The sequence below is a fragment of the Aricia agestis genome, chromosome 2, assembly GCF_905147365.1.
Source record: "Aricia agestis chromosome 2, ilAriAges1.1, whole genome shotgun sequence".
NCBI classification, from domain to species: domain Eukaryota; kingdom Metazoa; phylum Arthropoda; class Insecta; order Lepidoptera; family Lycaenidae; genus Aricia; species Aricia agestis.
In genome coordinates, this window is record NC_056407.1 from 3,164,934 (window position 1) to 3,184,824 (window position 19,891).

At 35.2% G+C, this 19,891-nt stretch overlaps 1 protein-coding gene across 14 annotated transcripts in view; it reads right to left on the reverse strand.

Annotated features, from left to right (window-relative positions):
• Positions 1 to 3,124, reverse strand: part of LOC121739961 (bromodomain adjacent to zinc finger domain protein 2B-like) — an 80,532-nt gene extending 77,408 nt beyond the window's left edge. For 12 of the 14 annotated variants that reach the window (XM_042132617.1, XM_042132610.1, XM_042132616.1 and 9 more), the window contains exon 1: positions 2,890 to 3,124. The gene's annotated coding sequence lies outside the window, so the exon portion shown is untranslated. The other 2 variants (XM_042132618.1, XM_042132605.1) reach the window with 2 other exon arrangements.
• Between the last annotated feature and the right edge of the window lie 16,767 nt (positions 3,125 to 19,891).

The window sequence follows — 19,891 nt, forward strand, 5'->3', positions numbered from 1 at the left end:
ATTTGTGGTTCATCTATTTTGTAGAGCAAAGCATCTTTAATTGGAATTTATAGACATTTTTCTATATACACGTTTTAATCCTGCATTCCTTTATAATGGCCAGATTCAAGTTTTCTGACATTCCCTAACTTTTATCTTCTCTACTGCAGTTCTCGTTACCTAAATGTTTCTATAAATAAAAGTAGCTCATTTTAGTCCAGAACCTAACTATTATCATACCAATCAAAATCCGTTCAATATTTTTTGCGTAAAGTAAGAAATTGACACACAAACTTTTATACTTACAAGTAACAAGTGTGATTAATTAAGCAAAACAATGATCACGTATAGACAATCGGCCTTTCCTTAGTGTAAACTGTAGTATCTAGGACAAGGCCCGAGTGATTTGCCACAGCGTTGCACCGTCAGATTGGTGGACTGTAAAAACGTTGCATTTGATACGAATTACGATATTAAACACTAAACAGTATGGCTATCGTGTTCTCGGTAGTTGAAAACAAGCACAGAACTAGCTACTCTAGCAAGTATGGTTTTATAGACTGTGGTACAGGGTTCTGACTGGCTAGTCAGGGAGAATGTTTACAGACTGCTCACTCAAAGAAAGGAGGGACGGTAATAAAGAAGGGAAAATAAGAGAAAGGAAGATAGTGGCTTCGAAAGGCTCTTGGTGAGTAATCGCTATCAAAACGAAGGTTCATAATATATCAGGTATCAGCATAAGAGAGCATGACTATTGACTACGTCTTTGGGATAACAGGGATTTCTGGAGCCCATATAGCTCGAGTTTCTAAGGAGTTTGGCCAATTATCATCACGACGAACTTTAAACCTTTAACGTGGCCTGTGGTGCCTGCTTGTGGACACATTGACGGTCATCGATATGACGAAGAAACTATGATCGTCCTGCAAATGAACAAACAAGTAAACTTTAGGACTATTCCTTGCAATATTGGAAACATGAAAGTTACGAATAAATTAGTCCACTTAACTGTGTCTCGAGCGCAGTGACTAAATAATTTGTGGTAAGAATAGTAATTAGTAACATATTTACATCCATTTACTTAACGTTTCCTAAATACGATCAAAATTGCTCTCTTAATGTACGCTCTCTATACATATAAAATGATTCTACATGGTTACTTTTCGTAATTTCGGTGAGCTATTTAGGTACGTTTAACCTGCCTTTAAGAGCAAAACTTTGCCTAGTCTAGACTAGCCTGCGCTACTTTCAAGTGAAAGATCTTGAGTCTGTATCTACTCTACTCAGATAGTCTTTACTCTTTAGGATAATAATTACAAAAACAGCATAAGATTTGACTTTTGAGTATTCACAAAAGACGCTTTCAGTCGATAAAATTATAATAACAAGAACTACTTTGTTTCATACTTCGGTCAGTTAAATAACTATGGTAATGTATAATTCTCCGGTTAAACTAATTATACGAGTTAACGATGATTCAGCATCAAAAGTTAACCCGCATAATTTACGACCGTCATACACACACGAGAGAGAGTACATGGGATCGACATTTTGAACCGGGCGGGTAATGCCCGCTGTGTCTCAAACGCCGGAAAGTAAAAAATGATGAACTCGAGTGGTTGCCGAGTGGTAGCTACGCGACAAATTTGAGATGATTGGCCGACACCGGCGGCCGCACCGCGCGTCCTCCCAATTTCACGTGCCCGGGTAATAACTATAGGCGACTGCCGACTTGTGTAGCCGTTCGCGAGGCGCGGTCGTGAACGAAATACGAAAGCAAATAATTTCATGCTCCGATGTGCTCCGCCATGATAGAAAACACGCCGATGGCGAAATAATCATTACAGTAGATCCTTACGTTACTGTTATGTAAATCACAATTCACAAGTTAACGAACTCGATATTATATTTTGCTTGAATGAAAGATAACGAAGTAAATAATATTTTACTGTTTTTGTACTGTTCATGTGAAAGTTACTTCGTATTCGTAATAAGATGACAGCATTATCCTAAGTTTGTTGACTGATTAGGTACCTGAGAAACTCTTGTTATTACGTGGCATCACTCGTGGCATTTGCAAGAGCGGGAGATAATCCCGTGAATAAGGATTAAGTAGTAGAGCTAATTATTATTATTGTCGGTGAAGTTGTACAGTTTGTTGGAAACGATATTTCAACCATAAAGTTATTATACCTGGTAGGTATATTAACTTTATGATTTTAACACAAGCAACATTTTGACTAACTAATCTGTAGCTTTACAGTTTACTGTAAGCTGTAATGCCTACGGTTGGCCTACGGTAAGCAAACAAATTCGCTGTTTACTAAAACAAAAATAAATCTACTGTTTTGTTTTGACAGTTCATACTTCAGTTACACCTAGATTTAAGAGTGATTGACCGATTTTGATACTTTTTAATTTTAATTTCAGAAAAATAACTAAAAAACTGTTGGACATGACACAGTTCTGTACAAATTTAACAATCATACGTTGCAATACACGTTAATAAGTTTAGCACCTGGCCTTCTATTTATAGCAGCGGCGAAAGCGAACTGCAATCGTTTTAAACTACATAAAAGAAACATTAATTCACTTTACCTGACGATTATTCACCGAAGCGGTACGACCAGTAGGCAGTAGAATAGCACACTCGTTAGGTATAGAATTCGCACGGTCATTTGATATACAGATTGAACAGAAATGAGAAACTAGATTGTAAAACGAGGCTTCTAGCGTTGTATCGTCAAGATTTGAATTAAGAACGTGATGGCCGCTAGCCGCCACTAAAATTATTGATTTAGCAACGTTACAAAACAACAAAAGATATAAAACGGGCCGGCTGCACACCCCCGCGCGGACCGAATCGATCAGAATGATAATTGTCGCGCACAAAGACTGGTGACTACTCACCTAGACAGACGGAATGCACACACCTAAAACAACAACACACACACCAAATATGTCAACAATGTTTGAAATCACGAAAGTTGTCACTTTTATCACTGATTTAGCACTGAATTTAGAGTCTATTGTTGTTATAAATGATTAATTAGTGCGAATTATGAGCGATTTATGTCGCGGAGACGCGAGCAATTCAACGACCGCTAGCAAGATGGCTCCGCGTATGCCGCGCGGCGACCGGCCCCCCGCGCGTCGCGCGTACGTGCAATGAAAGATAGGTAGTCGGCCCACACGGTGGTGGGAGAACGCTGACCTGTCCGGAGATATAAGTATCTGGCTTTTGCAGTATTGTTAATAACTTTTAGTCAATTCATCAAAATATGGACAACGTAGTTTGTAATTGTTAAACTTTGTATTATTAAATTAATGCTAGAAAAGGTAAAATTATGATGTATGGAAATGAGTGTAATGATTTTTAAAAGATTGGAAGTAGGTAATAATCATATCGTATATCGTATCGTAGGTAATATATATGTACGGTACATAATAAAATAATAATTATCATTTAAAAATTTCCAATTGTTTTTACTTCAATTTTCAAATAATAAAATAGTATTTATAGACTTTAGTTTTAATTGTGTCTAATTTTAATTAATTAATTATATTTTAATTTTTATGTATTAAATACCAACACTCCTAATTAATATAAAAATATACAACTTACATTAGAAAGTTTGCTTAACTGACGAGGTTAAAACATTGATTAAGAACGGGTTGCCAAATTTTGCTGTGTTTTCTAATAAGTATTACGATCCCGGAAGACGATTGACTCAAATGAAATTGAGATTTATTTAATCATGGTATATTTATCTGATATTTGGCTAACGGGAAACACGATTCATTTATTTTGACTCGATAGTTATATTTTTCCAAATTATGAATCTTTCTGGGCTTTTCAACAAATATCTGCTACACTTATTGAGTTACTATCATTAAATAAGTTGCACTACTACAATCACACACTATATAAAATAATAGCTAAAGGAAATATTAGTACATATTGTATTTAATTTTTAAGTAATCATCAAAAACATTTTTCAGACTTACGACCTTTACTTTCATGATATAATGCTGGAACCCTTGTAACAACGGTTCCAGCATTATATCATGAACAATATCGCGTAACAACGGCGTTGTTACGCGATATTGTTCACTGTTAGCTGCAGCGTAAAGCACATTGCCCGGGAGCACGATTAATGGAATTATATTATCACGATTGGAGGATAGCGGTGTGTGTAGGAGGGGCTAGCGTTTTAACAGAAGGCTCTTAATTAGCTCAATGTAGATTTTTATTTGTTACTGATTATTCATAAAAATAATAATAATTTTAATATTATAATAAAAACTACTTAATTTACATACAATTGCGATGCTTGATTAACAAACTATAGGTCCTCAAAAACATATGTGGGTAAATAAAACATTTCAACATCTCGATGTAACGTCAAGTTTATCTCGAGATCTATCTCAGGATACAGGCTACGTGTGAACCGCGTCTTTCCCTTCACACCGCCGCGCTGTGCGGAGATCGCCCCCCGCCCTGCCGACCGACCTCTTATATACTGCTCTCTTTACAACAAAAAAAACAGCAATTTCCCAAATTCCCGGAGCGGACCGAGCGCTCTCTCGCTCGTGGCGAACCTAAGATGGCCGACAGCACCGACGGCTTCCATTTTGATCGCAGATTACATTCGTCGCGTCCCACATTGTTCAAAGCCTAAACGATGCCGCGACCCGCCGCTACCGCTCTCTTCATAAATGTATTGCACATGGTTTTAGGCTAATTTTTCCCGTTCTTTGTAACGGTGACACCCCCGAGGCGCTAGGTCGTCGGGTTTAGCGATAAAACCATGATTTGCTATCGATTATAATATTAGTTAGAGGCGACTGTATCGGTTTATCCGATTACTTTGTCTCTTTCGTTACATCGCGGCGTTTGCGTTGCGAATAAGCTAAGTGAGGCTTAAACGATCACTCAGTTCGCAGAAGAAATCGATTTGTTTGATTCATGTTAACCGATAACGCACAAAGCATGTGACTACTGAGTACTGACTATGATGATATACCTATTATGTAGCTTTAGGTAGCAATACATCCTTAATGTAGGCAAATATCAATTACACAGGCTACTCAAGTCCCATAACTATTAATATTTAATCTTACTAATCATACCTACCTATTTTAATAACAAGGGGTACAAGGTCCATAGATCAAGCTTCTGTCGAAAAAAAGATTTATTGTTTCTTCGTCTTGTCCACTATTCTATCCGGGCAATCGTTTTTTTCCATCTATGTAGTTGTTAGGACGGGATGTCTACTGTCTACATGACTCACAGTACCTATAGGTATTATACAGTAGGTACAAACCTGTCGAAGGATACACAGCTCAAAGGTCGATGAACTACAGATCAATTATTGCTAACGATCAATCGAATTATTTTTGTAGAGTTCGTTACTTTGGCGTCAGTCTTGTTACTTGTTCCTGTGTACACGCGTTTACAACTTATTCAAATGAAGATAATAAACTAAGATAAATGCATACTATAGTGTAATTTTTATTTTAATAAAATTGCCCATAAAATTTTACAAAGATTAAAATGTAGAGCATGAATTTCAGTATGCTAGTGACTACTGACTATTATAGTCACTAGAATAGGTAAGTACTTAAATAACTAGGTGATACATCTACTTAATGTGGATAATGAAGCAAAAAGGTAAACAATTCAATAAGCACTTGCCCTAATACATTATAATAATATTATTTAAGTATAAGAATTAAGTATCAAATACGTTTAAGTGCAATACATTTGACGAAATTTTTCACTGTTTTCCATATTTTAAATTCTTTTAAAAAAATATTCGCCAGGGCTGTCTCAAAAGTTCCAATACTTTAAAAATATATAGAAAAAATATGACTTGTAAGCTGTTGTAATAATTATAGTCTGTCAAGAAAGTGAAGAAATTAAAAAGTGACAACATCGTAGTGTCATCCCTTTTTTTCTTAGATTGATTTGAAAAGGATGACACAACGATGTTGCCACTTTTTTTTCATTTTCTTGACAGGCTATAAATATATTTAATATATTATACAGTTGACCCGCGGTAATCCGAAAAACTTTTTGCAAGGCCCTGTCAGATTAGCGAATTTGTCGGATTATAGAGTACTCCATCTGGGGGCACAAGAGTGCCCCCGCCAAGATGAGCCAAGCGAAGCGCGCAAGGGCACTACAGGCACAGAATACCTATATAATAGTACTTGCTACAGGCTACCTTTTCTCGAAACGTTTCGTCGTATTTTTGAACCCTTGGTTTGGTTAATGCCAGATAGTTGAAATTTTCAAGATAATATTATGACATGAGTATGATTAATCAATACAAAAAGTTTGAATATTGTTACTATTATACTTGAGATTTTATAGGTGTCCAAAAACTCACAATTTTGGCACTGACTCACCGATCATCAAAACTGTTAGGATACTTCCCGAAGTCTGAGAAAGCTGAAATTTGGTATGTAACATACTATTAGTACAGAAACAACAAAAAATTTATCAAACCCAACCTAATCTATCCCATCTCCTTAATTGAGCAAAATTAGGCATAAAATTGTGTTTTTTGTATGGGAGTTTGATTTTATTTTAATATTATTATTAAATATTAAAGTACACATATAACTAAGGACTTCGAGAAAAAACGTTCAGTGTGAACTTACAAATTATAGAGGAGTGGGGTGTAGATGGAGTTATTTATAACCGGTTATTTAAACAAAAAAAAGCTTGTTAGATGTAAATTTTCCAAGTTTTTTTTTTATAATTTTGCTGTAATTGATGTAATTTAATGGTTGTCACTTGTCGGCCTGTCACATATTAAACTTAGCCCAGAAAAAAGATAATTAAAAACTACGCAGCACACACACGGACGCCTCCCTGACTAGACGCCTCTATTGTTTCATCTAATCAGCCCTCTAGTCTCTATAATACATCTGACATCACCATAATTAGTTAAAATACCGCCGCATTTCATTATATCGAGCAAATGCAAAATATATTTCGGCATAACTAGGCGATATATATTTATAAATAAAGTATGAATGTAGAGACAGATAATATAAGAGTGAGGATAGTGATTAATGCACCAAATGTCAATTTTTATTGCAAGTTTATAAAATAAATAAAATAACTAATAAGAGCTTCTACATTAATTCCATACAGTTTTAAATAGTTTTAATAAACGTTACAGACACATTAGCTGCGAAGCAACTGTAGCAGTGTAGTCAGGTACCCGGAACAATCGATAGGTCGAGTTATAACTGGTGTGACTGGAGACGAGGCAGGCAGGCAGTATGCAGAGGTGAAACACATCGTCTATAAATATTGATTTTATGTGCCCACCGCCGCAGGGCTCGCACCGGTCCGGTGCGAACTGCGGTGCGGGCACATAAAATCCACTGAAGGGGTAAACCGTGATGAAACGTGGATGGTTCATATCTTTCTATAAATAATAACTAATGTTTATGGATTGGGTTTTTTATCTAAAGTAGAGATCTATTTTAAATTATTCAAGAATTATTCTTGTTACTAACATAACATTATAATAATTTGTATTTGGATTCCTTTTTCATTCAGCAATACGAGTTACAGAATCTATTCTCGAGCAACGCGAAGATTTCATTTTTATAACTTTTATTTTTAAGTTTCAAGTAAAATAAGTTAATAACTAATAAATATTAGGTAATGCTTGCAATTATTTTAAATAGTTCCTCAAAAATATTTTTTATATTATTAAAAACATATTTTTCTAGTTACTTTGTTGCTTTCTAATGTAAAATATATTGTTCTGGGTAAAACTAGAATTTTCTTTTCAATTTCTATTTACTTATATCATTTTTTGCTTTTAAATAATTAATGTTATCCCTACTACAAGAATTAATTTCTAATAATGTTTTCAAGTTTATGTTTTCAAATAATATTATAAATTATAATAACACTTTAATAGATAAAACTTGTAGTGGCCAGCCCTAGCAAAAGCTAGGTCCGCGGGGATGTCGCACGCTCGAGCACTGAGATGTCCGAGAGAGACAGCTGCCCACCCCTTGCGAGTGAGCGAGACGGAGAACTCACCGGCTATTACAGATCCTTTGCTACATTTCGGAATACATAATAATTAATATTAAGTATAGTATTATTAATTGATTTTTGCCGTGCTTTTATATTGCGGTAATTAACAGATTTTTTCCCACGATATTCTAAATTCTCATGTCTATTTACTAGTTCTGGTTCTTTCAAATTGTTCATACTTATTTTTTAAAATATTAATACGCGACGTCATGACTCATGATAATAAAATTATTATTAGTAACTAATACCGTATGTTATTATTTATTCAATTATTCCGTACAAGTACGGAATAATTGAACTACTATTGTCTACTGTGCTATAAAATCGTTATTTTAAGTCAAAAATATTAAAACAAAATTATATTATAGGTGTATCATCTGGCCATGCAAACGAAAGATACGAAAAAAGTTTTTTTCTTTAGAATTAGAACTATTCTTTGTAACTCTACAAGTTACAACTTACACACGGAGCTAATACAGAGAACTTACAACTCACACATTTTTGCTCCTAAAGGGTGCTAGGGACAAAGGGGCACGCATTTGTTTTTAGGGTTCCGTACCCAAAGGGTAATAAAAACGCGATACTATTACTAGACTTCACTGTCTGTCTCGTGCTGCAGGACAGCTGAAATTTTCTTAATAATATTATGTTTTTTATGTTATCGCGATTTAAACAAGTCGCTATTTATACTTAAAATCAATGATATTATAATATGAAGAATTAAAATAAATTCATAATAATTAAGGAGGGCTATACAACAAACACATTTTTTTTGACTATTTTTGTTGTAGTTACTGCTTACAATGGTTTATGGTACCAACTACCACTAAAAGGGCCCATTCACGGCAGTCCGCTGTGCAGTCCACCGGCATAAGCCGGTGGACTGCACTTATAGGATAGTGAATGGTGTCGCAGGCCTGCATGGCGGTCGGCCTGCTACACCATTCACAATCCTGCATAAGCCGGCGGACTGCACGGCGAACTGCAATGCAGGATAGTAAATGGGCCACTTAACAGAATTACAGAACCCTTCGTGCGCTAGTCCGACTCGCACTTGAAATTTTGTTTTTTAACTTTCATGTCCTAATAATATCAGGTTAAAATTTAAATATATTTAAAAAAACACAATACATGTGAATTTTGCATAATATTATGGTAAAGGAGTTCATCGAGCTAATATTAATTTATCCAATGGGGATTGTCCATTTTTTTTTAATTTTGCTCATTACAAAAACATTTCGAGGAATAAGGTCAGGGATCGTTTTTCTGTACATAAACGAAAAAAATACCCATTAGTTACTTATATTTTTGAACAAATACGTTTAACCTTTGTTTGACCTTCAATGGCGTTAAATTAGCAATAAATTCGACCAACGTTACGTTTCCAACTTTTGGTGAGCTTCTCGTATCAGCTTTCACATAATGAGAACTTGCATTTGACGAACCAGCCATTATAAATAAGATTGAAAGGAAATTTAAAACATATGCAGAGGTCGATTGGCGGCCGATGATGACGTCAGAGCGAAACTTTAAAAATTTATTGAGAAAAAACTAGCCAATGAATTTCAAAATTATTTAATTTATATTCTTAAAATACTCTATTTTAACGAAAAAAAATATAAAAAGTACATGTGATTTTTTTTGGACAATGCCCATTTTGGAAGTGTGCTAACCATGATGCGTTCAGTCGTTTGCCAATAACGTCCCCTACACGATTGTTTGAGTATGAAATAATTAGCCTAATAATTTTATTTAGAAAAATAGTTTAGTAAAAAATATAGTTATTGTGAAAACTTGGAATTTTAAGAACATGCAGCGCCCTCTGTTATCTACTTTAGTAGACTTTGACTGTTATAGTAAGCATTATGCTACGATGACAATCCGCTAGAGGGCGCTTATTGCTTTCTTTTTAGGGTTCCTAGTTTTTACCCTTATCCAAAGGGTAAAAACTAAATTAATTATATTAAATTAAATATTCCTTTACAACAAAATATGTGATATTTTTGCAATTTCTTGCTCGATAATGATGGCAACAGGCACCTGAAATGTTCACAAAATACCTACTCAATTGTTATTAATAAATAATAAAATTTAAATACAATAAATAATTAAGGGGGGCTCCCATACAAAAACACCTATTTTTGCTCTATACTGGTACGGAACCCTTCGTGCGCGAGTCCAACTCGCACTAAGCCGATTTTTTCGTTTTCTTTTTCAAATAATTATTAATCTGATAAATTTTGAACTTTTCCAACAAAATCAGCATTTTTAGCATATAGCAATAGAGCAACGCGTAGAATTTTAGAATTCTGGTCCCGTTTTAACCCAAATGAGTAATGGCTAATGTGGTAAAAAGGGGACCCTATTACCTGATATTACTTTGATGTATGTCTGTCTGTCTGTCTGTCTGTCTGACTGTATCTCAAGAACCACTATAGCTAGACGTTTGAAATTTTAACAGATTGTGTATTTCTGTTGCCGTTACAACAACAAAATATACAAAAAACAAAATAAAATTAATATTTAAGCTGCCATACAAAAAACGTGATTTTTCGGCCTTTTTTGGTGGATATAAATAATAACAACGGGTAGGCACTTGAAATTTTCACAAAGTCCTTAATTATAATGTTATGTGTACTTTAATAATTGTAATTAAAATTTAAGGGGGCTCCTAAGTCCCAAACAGAAAACTCAATTTTTAGCCTATTTTTGCTCTATACATATAACGTTACGAATCCCTTCGTGCGCGAGTCCGACTTGCACTTGGCCGATTATTAAAAAAATCGTCTACAAAATTACATAAATCATAATATAATATTTTCATCGATGTAAATTATACATGGTTATGATATGAAATTATTTCTGCAGCTTTTGTGCAGCTTCAAGTCGTAAAAAATATTAAATTTACCGCCAAAAGACCGCTAATTATACGACCTACAAACCTGCAAGTAGAGAGCGTATAAGGCCGGCAACCACGGAGCTAAGAGCTCCGTGCCGGCAACGCACCTGCAGGCTGCAGCTCTTCTGATGTTGCGAGTGTCGTAGTAGTTGCTTTCCATCAGGTGACCCGTTTGCTCATTTGCCCCCTTATTACATAAAAAACCTGGTTAATAAATTCACAAAGTCGAGGGACATAGCAAAAACGTGGGGGTATACCTTTCATTGCAAATGTCAAACAATCGCTGAACCCCATGATTAAAGAGATAACATTGACACAAGCTTTTTGCCTACAGGTGGATATATTTAACAACACTATCCTATGCATTTACAGATCACCGTCTAATACAAATGCAGACAATTTTATAAACTCTCTCAGCTCACATCTTGATTCTGTCAACATGAATAGAAACATCATAATAGCGGGTGATATAAACATAAATATTGCACAAAAATCTAATGAATCACATTATGGTTATACTAATAGGATGAATTATCTTACCTCTCTCTCTTCATTTGGCATTCTCGCTGGACATACTTTGCCTACTCGAGAAAGTAGTTGCTTAGACCACTTTATGCTAAGAATTAATAAATTAAAAAACTCTGCCAATATCGCTATCTTAAAAACAACTGTAACAGATCACTATACTACTCTGCTGTGTATTTCAAAAACACTAAGCCCTACCGCTAGGACTAAAAGTAAAATGGATCTAGAAAGAGCCTTAATCGAATTAAAACAGAGCAATCTTTCGGATTTGATGAGTGAGAATGACCCAAATGTTATCACTGAGTGCTTAATTAATAAAATAGGTAATATACTTACGTCAAATACCAAAACGTTTAAAATTCCTAAATCTAAATTAACACTAAAGCCTTGGATTACTCCAGGTATTTTACGTTGTATCAAACATCGTAATAAATTGCAACAAGCAACACGTAGAGAGAGCCACAATGAAGTTTTAAGAGTCACATACATACGCTACAGAAACCATTGCAATAATATCATTAAAAAACTCAAGCGCTCATATGAAGAAGAATAAATTACTCTGGAACAACATCAAACAGATAACAAATAACAGAAAAACACATACTGATAATAAAGCGCTTTTATCTATTACGCACAACCCTAATGAATCAGTTAATGCTATAAATACTTACTTTTCTAATGTAGGAGCAGATCTTGCTAGTAAGATATTATCCAATTCTTCCTTAAATTATAACACTACAGTAAGTAATTCCCCTACTGCTCCAAATTCTTTCGCTTTAATGAAGACCGACTTTGATGAAGTAAAGAATATTATCATGAATTTAAAAAAACAATAGTGCACCTGGCTGGGATGGTATTCCTACTAGCTTCTTAAAACTTGCAACAGGAGAGCTTGTTCCAATAATAGTGCACCTTGCCAATCTTTGTTTCGAGGGGGGAATTTTTCCGGATCTATTGAAAATATCAGTAATAACTCCAGTTTTCAAGAACGGGGATAGAGACAATATGTGTAACTATAGACCTATTTCTGTTCTTCCGGTGATCTCTAAAATATTGGAAAAACTGCTAAATATCAGACTTGTCGGTTACTTAGATAAATACAATTTATTATCTGCATCTCAGTTTGGCTTCAGACATGGCAGATCGACGGAAGATGCAGTTTTAGCTCTTACTGAAATTATAACAAAACAAATTGATAAAGGGGAAAGGTGTTTAGCAGTGTTTCTGGACTTAAAGAAGGCTTTCGACACGGTTTCTATACCTATCCTTGTGCAAAAGTTAAAAAACATTGGCATAAGAGGCACGGAACTCTCCCTTTTCGAAAGCTATTTATCGAACAGAAAACAGAGAGTAAAAATAAGTCAATATACTAGCCAAGACGTTTCAGTAACATTCGGTGTTCCGCAAGGAAGTGTATTAGGTCTTACACTCTTTAAAATATATATAAATGATCTTTGTAACTTGAAAATTACTAATATAAATCATTTCATATGCCGACGATACTGCGATTATATTTAAGGGGAAAAATTGGACGGAACTTAAAGCACTTGTAGAACATGCCATGAGACAAATCGCAAGAAGGTTAGAAATTAATCTCTTATCTTTAAATACCGCCAAAACACAATATATGTGCTTCAGCATCCTTAACCGGATGCAACCAGACTCGAACTATAGCATAAAAATACACACTTGCCAGCCTAATACACACTTACCATGTAACTGTCCACCTATGGTAAAAGTAGATAAAATAAAGTATCTGGGTGTTATAGTAGACCAAAGGCTATCTTGGCATCCTCATCTGGAACAAGTAGCTAATAGGATAAGGAAACTAACCTGGATTTTCAAAACCTTGAGATATGTAGTTCCTAATCCCAATGTCTCTTCAAACGACTATAATCAGTCCTCTCGAAATGTTATGAAGGAAATATACACGGCATTGGCTGAATCTATTATGGTCTACTGTATACCTGTATGGGGAGGTGCCAGCAAAACTAAAATATTAGAAGTAGAGAGGGCTCAGCGAACCTTATTAAAATTAATTCATTTAAAAAAAAGAAGAACACCTACCGATGAACTATATAGTATTAGCAAGGTCCTATCGATTAGAAAACTATATATTTTACGAACAATATTAAAAAAAACACAAAAATAGAGGCGACGAGATATGTAAAAATAAACGTAGTAAACACAAAATTGATATACCTATTATAAAAACGGAGTTTGCGAAAAATCAATATGCCAATAAATCTATTCTGCTGTATAAGAAGCTCAATAAAATTTTAGACTTTTGGAACAAATCATGTTATGATACGAAAACTACACTAAGCATCTATTTATCTAACTTAAATTATGAAACAACTGAAAAACTTGAAGAAAACATTAAATTATAAAAAAATATTAGAAAATTTATAATTAAATATTAAATCATTAAATTATAAAAACATATTTCTTGCATTTATACACACACATGCAGGCACGTACACACACACAGACACACACACACACACACACATAAAATATAGTCAATTAACCTGATTTTCCTGTTGTCTCTGTAAATTAGTATGTAGTTTTTGTTTATTTACTTTTTTCCTTTACTTTTGTTTTGTAATTTAGTATGTAAGTCTCTTTTATAAAAGATGATAAAAGTCTTGTATTACTAGCGATGGAAGAGCCTAGTCACCTGATACAGGCGTGAGCTTACTAGGTGACTATGTGTTCTACTCAATTATTGTAATTTAAGTTGGAAATAAACATTTATTTATTATTATTATTAAATGTCCACCTGAGTTTAAAATCTCCCCTCTCTTCAGACAATACTACTGAATATTTTAGCTTTTGCTAGTGGTTTAGGCTCTGGAGAGGCTACTTATATTCATAAATCATTGAGGTATGTCGGTTATAATTTATACACGATTTAATACTATTTTTATATAGAAAAGAATTTCAGAGTAATTTTCCCCACAATGATAGTTTATGCTACTCCACACTAGATGGCGCGCTTTACCTCGATACGAGTCATTGTTTAGTCCCCGCGGCCCCGTCATAAAAAATAACTTTTATAAAAAAAATACTTTTTTATCCACGGAAAAACTAAAAGCCTATAAAATATAATATTATCATTATCGATTACGGTAATGTACCGATTACAGTGGTTACGCGACAGCAATGGTTAGTGTAACGGCGTGACGTCACGCAGTGGGTCGCGCGGTACCGTTGGGGTCGACGACCGCGAGCGCGCGAACTTCCGTAAACTCGGCGCGGATTTTTTTTTTCACACGCGGTTAATGCTATGGTAAAAATCGAAAAGGTCGTGAATTTAGTTATTTGGGTGTGGTCTGTGGACAAATAATTTTGGAAAAAATAATTATAAAAGTTTAATAATAAAACGTGTTTTCATGTAGGTCTTTAGATTCTAAGCTTTATAGATTCCTTCTCCACGGCTACTAATATCTGTCCGTCAGTCGTTTGTGAGCTGGGGTAGCTAAACATTTGAAATTTTCAGCGACATAACTCTTATCTGCATTAATTTTAATATAGTTTAAATTTATATAACACATAAGATTCTCGCTAGTCCGGCCCCCCTTGTAATCCGACATGCCTATCACTGGTTAACTTAGGTACATAAACATTATTTTGGCCAATCTTTACTTAGGTACGTAATGCAAAATTAAAAACTAACCGTCCATGACTGTCCAGAAATAAAAGCTTTGTACTCATGGCTACTTTAAGCTATTCTCAAATTGCTGAATTCTGTCCGTAGCGGTCATTGACCCCCTGTCAAAAACTTGTTATATTTCATCGTTTTCTATACAAACCGCGATTGATAATGAAGGGACAGCTGATATTTCTTGTCTAAGGGCGATATCGTATTTTGCATACTCGATGTGGATTCAGTATGAAGTATATCACTTCGAACTCATAAATAGTTGAAAATTATCATTCTAATAGTAACTATTTGATAATTAGAATGATTATTTTCAACTATTTATTACAAACAAGAGGTTTTCCGATGAATCTATTATACTGTGTGTCTTTATAAGAGTTCAATCTATATCCTCATTTAACAGAATACAGTGCGAGCATTTTTCACTCAGGTCCAAGATTAAAAAGTTCAATGACCGCTGGTGCCAACTTAAATTATTTTGACTGTAGGTACTATGTGTATATGAGTTACCTTACTACTGGGAAATGTTTCATATAAGCTTATAAGTACTGTATCATTTTGATTTGTAATGTACTTATTATAATGTGAAAAAATCTAGGCAGTACTTACAGTATAATCCGACAGGGATTTGCTAGGGGATAAGGGGGAAATATTTATGGCAAATACTTAAATATTTCCACTATCCATTATCCAAACTTAAGAAGGTTGGAAGGCATAACTCTCGAACTTGGGTGGTGGATGGCTAACCTAGCCGGGTAGGAAGAATAAATAATTTTGCCGCCCCTCATTTTTTTCCGCTCTGGGCAAATGCCCGGCTCGCCTCCCCGTAGATCGGGCCCTGCCTGGCACATTGGATTCTCATGATAGATAAAGATAGCGAACCTCAAATGATAATTTTGACGACCTCTGTGGCTCCGTGGGTAAGCACGTCGGCAGATAGGCGCGGTCGCAGCCTGAAATTTTGGGGGCGGGGGGGGGGTCACTCAATAGTCACTACACTATTTTTTTATCTGCACCCTCGGATGGTTCTGGGTTGCCACTTGCCAGCTGTCTAAGGTCGGACGCAGTGGTGGTTAGGGGATAGATAGCCTTTTATTATTTGGCAAGATTTTGAGATGTTTCAATTTGACCTTAGATTGGGGGGGGGGGGGGTCATGTCCCCTGTGACCTCCCCTTCGGACCGCGCCTGTCGGCAGCTTAAGCCGGGGTGCGCGGGTTTGAATCCCGCCGACGGAACAAAAAGTTTTTAAAGTTCCTGGGTCATGAATGTGTATCATAATATAATAAAAATCTTAAATATAATATGTATGGTATAAAAGTATTAAATATATTTCCGTTGTCTGGTACCCGTAACACGAGTCCTTCAGGTACTTAGCACGGGGCCAGACTGACGTGGTGTGAAGCGTCCATAGATATTATTATAATATTATAGATATTAAATAGTTATACGCTGAGTAAATTTATTAGTAAGAGGACATACCTATAGACTATAGTGACCATACTTACTATATACCAGAGTTGCAGAGGCCGCTAACTGTATAATAGCTAGGAGTGAGCGCATTCCTGCCTGTCCTTATCCAGCATCCATCTAATAAGATACGGGAAAGAAATACCTCCTCAAAAGGGGCATCTTTCAAACGGGTAATGGTATTTCTGTATCATGGTATTTAAGGTAACGCACTTGGTGCTCGTCTAGTATAGCTGATGGTAGAGTAATTACTCTATTTAAGAAGGTTCGTGAGGGTACTGACACTTTTTGACAAAAGTATCTCAATAGCTAAAGTCTCTAAAATCTTTCCATAGCATTGGTCATTGGTAAACGTTGCAAGCAAGAGGGTAAAAGATATTTTTTTTATCGATCATTTATTTCCATATTACCTCTGTGGCTGTTGTTAAGCAACGGCTAGTATGAAAAATCATCTAAATTAGTAAATATCAAATATAAAATCAATAATCATAGTTATACGTATGTAAGTTGAACCCGCGAATAACGTTTATTACTTACTTACCCTAACATTGTATAATGTATATGGAGGCGAGGAACACACTACAGATGGTACATTCTTGGATATAAAATGTAAATGTTGTAATCTACTTGCAATAATAATTGTGTAATTGTAGTCAGGGAGAGATAAAAAAGTTGTTTGTCTTATCAAAATGTAGCTACTCACAAAAAATTTGCTTGTTAGTAATCACAAAAAAAATGTTCTAGGGCTCCCTCACTATTGTGTACTGACAGTTGGAAAATTGAGTGGATGGACGATCCGACAATGCACATTGCACAATGCACATCCCTAAAGGATGTCGTCGCGTAGCCGCGCGCTACGAACTCGTAGCGCCTCTACGAACGTTTTGGAAACTGTTTGAATTCCTCTCAATCAATAATTCAGCAAATGAATTGTCAAAACTGACAAATGTTAAATCTGTACAAAAATACAGAAATGAATTGCAAGCATAGTTGCATTTTGCGATTTTAGAAAAATGAATGATATTATGATTCATATCATGATTCTTCAAAGCGACCATTTTAGCCCCGCTGTATCCTTTCTGTGTTATTCTTGCCTTGAGGCCTTTAAATGATATTGTTTCATAAAATCTTACATAATATACTGATATTAATGTAATTCTATCTCCAATCTATCTTACTGAGTAAGGGAATAGAATATAGGAGGATAATTTTTCTTGCATTGATAAAATTTGGCACAACTATAGACCACAGTTCTGAGTTTGGAGAGAGAGTGAGGTGTTACAGAAAAATGTACGGATTGCTGCTGACTTCGCACAAAAAATATTCTTCTATACATTTAAAATACTTTGTACTGATGTATCTGACTTACAGATCGACTAAACTGAACCGCTGTTTTAGCGGCTGAAAGCGTCCGATACTGTAAGATTTTTTGAAATTTCAAAATTGAGAGGAAAGGGATAAGAGACTATTTATTACATCTATTTTTTTTATTAATTTTTGAAAAGTTAGGTAATGGGTATTGGGTATAGCTTCACACAGAAGTTTTCTTAAAGATTTTCGGCTTCACTATAAAGTCTCGCGCCCATTGTTACCTCCAGGAGGCTCGGCGGTGAAGCTCAGCAAAAAGCATCCGCACGCAACATTAGGCACGCGTTCACAGAACTGATTGAACACCAATCGGCAGAGGAGCCGCACCGTTAGCGCGAGCTCGAAAAAAATTACAGTTAGCTGGCTGCTGCCCGCGCCGCGGAACGAAAAAACCACAACCAGCCGACGCCGCCCGTCACTAGGACGTGTGCTCGCGCCTTTACCTTTGACAGTTGACGTTCGCGCGCGAGTGGTGTGATTTTGTTTTTTTTTCGTCGGACATGTAATTGCAAAAGTGTTGTGCGTATGGATTTTTGGTTTAATACTGTCACGGATTTGTTGGCAAAATGCCCAGCACTATACGAGGTGAGTGATAATAGAGATGTTTGCAGAAATAGATCTGTTTTTTGTTAATCAATTTCTATCTTATATTTACGGCCTGTTTCACCACGTTTTGATAAAGTGTCGAATAGGCTATTCACAGCTTTTTTGACAGATTCTCCATACTTTATCTGTCAAGTTAAGTGGGGGATAGCCTATTCGGCACTTATCAGGAAATAGTGAAACAGGCCCTTAATTTTAGTTTACCTGATACTCTATAACCACGGTGATATAATGTAACCCTGTCCGATACTGCCTCTAAAGTGTAGTTAAGTCTTTTTACCGACTAAAAGTCAAAAATGCAATAGTAAAGGATACAACATACTCTAGGCCTTAGTCCAAAACGAAGAACCACGAATAAAAGTATATCTTCCTATGATACAATTGAAATCTCCCAGAATTTCATACAATTTTATATGAAGTTTGTGCCTCGATACGCCGTTTGGACTTTACTTTTTTTTATACATAAATTATAATTTTTGTATGTATTTAAGTGTTTTAATACATTAACCCCTGTGTAGGTGAACGCACTGTTGACGGAAATACACTGTTGAGGTAAAATTTGAATATGATCCGCAACCATTAGAATCGCAAATCACATTCTTCGGACAATATTTTGCCTCTTGAGTCTTGCCACTGAAAAAAAAAAACAATTTAAAAAGTTATTTATTTACTTATTTCCCCTATTAAACAGCTGTACCCCATTGCGATAGAAACATATTATAAATAAAAACTTATAACTAACGGCGCCTGCTGCAGAAAATATTAAACTAAACAGTAACTTATTTTATACATTGCGATCCTTGTGAGCTCTGAGCACAGCATTTTATAAATTGAAATTATAAAATAGAATTTGATATATTTTTTATAAAATTTATATGTGTCATGTCATGTCATGTCATAGAAATGAAACCTCTACCGTCTACGCAATCTGTTGCTATGTGGACAAAATAAATGTACTTCATTTCGTCTACGGGATAAATCACTTTTATCTATATCCGCATTATGTAAGGATTAGCAAACGGGATTTAATTAATATTTCTCCTTCCTGTTGCATAATACTATGAAGGAAAAAATTTGATTATAGTGAGGGAGCCCTAGAACAAATTTTTTTGTGATTACTAACAAGCTAATTTTTTATGAGTAGCTACATTTTGATAAGACGAACAACATTACTATTTTCAAAAAATCTCGAAAGCGATAGCTAACAGAGATAGAAAGGATTTCCTACTTTGACTTGATGGTCCTTAAATATCCAGGATTGTTTTATTTGTAGGACAAGGTTACTCTTAAATTATATAACTATTACCCTAC